This window comes from Triticum dicoccoides, chromosome 6B (genome assembly GCF_002162155.2).
Source record: "Triticum dicoccoides isolate Atlit2015 ecotype Zavitan chromosome 6B, WEW_v2.0, whole genome shotgun sequence".
Classification (NCBI taxonomy): Eukaryota; Viridiplantae; Streptophyta; class Magnoliopsida; order Poales; family Poaceae; genus Triticum; species Triticum dicoccoides.
Genome location: NC_041391.1, coordinates 84,126,987 through 84,127,602, shown reverse-complemented (window position 1 = coordinate 84,127,602; position 616 = coordinate 84,126,987). Strand labels below are relative to the sequence as shown.

At 47.1% G+C, this 616-nt stretch overlaps 1 pseudogene; it reads left to right on the top strand.

Moving 5' to 3' along the window:
- LOC119326194 overlaps positions 1-616 on the top strand; it is a 4,955-nt pseudogene that overhangs the window by 2,435 nt on the left and 1,904 nt on the right.

The window sequence follows — 616 nt, the reverse complement described above, 5'->3', positions numbered from 1 at the left end:
ACTCAAGTTGCCCCGCCCACACCCCTCTACGCGATGCCGCTGCTCCGACCTCATTGCCCCCGTGTCGTCCACCCCGTTGCCGCCGCTTCGCCGTAGACCTCTGCACGCCGCCGCTTACCTCGCCCGACCCAGCCGTCACCTAAACTTTCCGCCCTCACACCGTTAGCCCCATTGCCGCCGACCAACCACGCCGCCCCCTCAAATGAAGTACTAGTTGAAATATAGTTTTTACATGTCCATTTGCATCGTATATTGGAATAGCTGTTTTACATCTCCGTTTTGCATCGTCTGTTGGAGCACATTTTTGAAGATGCAAAATGTATTTATTTGGAGATGTAAATTTGCATCTCCTGTTTTACATCTCCTAATTTGCATCTTCGATTGGAGATGCTCTTGATCCATAGGCTCTTTCCGTGCCTTGGAACCCGCCGCAAGTCTAGCATTTTCTTCAGGAACATGTCTATGTTAATTATATCTCATATATATATATATATCATATATGATGCCTAAGTTCATGGTTATTTTTCAAGTTTCACGATTTAAGAAAACGCTAAATTGGGTTTAGCTTCGCTCTCCGCTGTGGCTTTCATAGCTTACGGCAAAGCCGCCGCTAAGT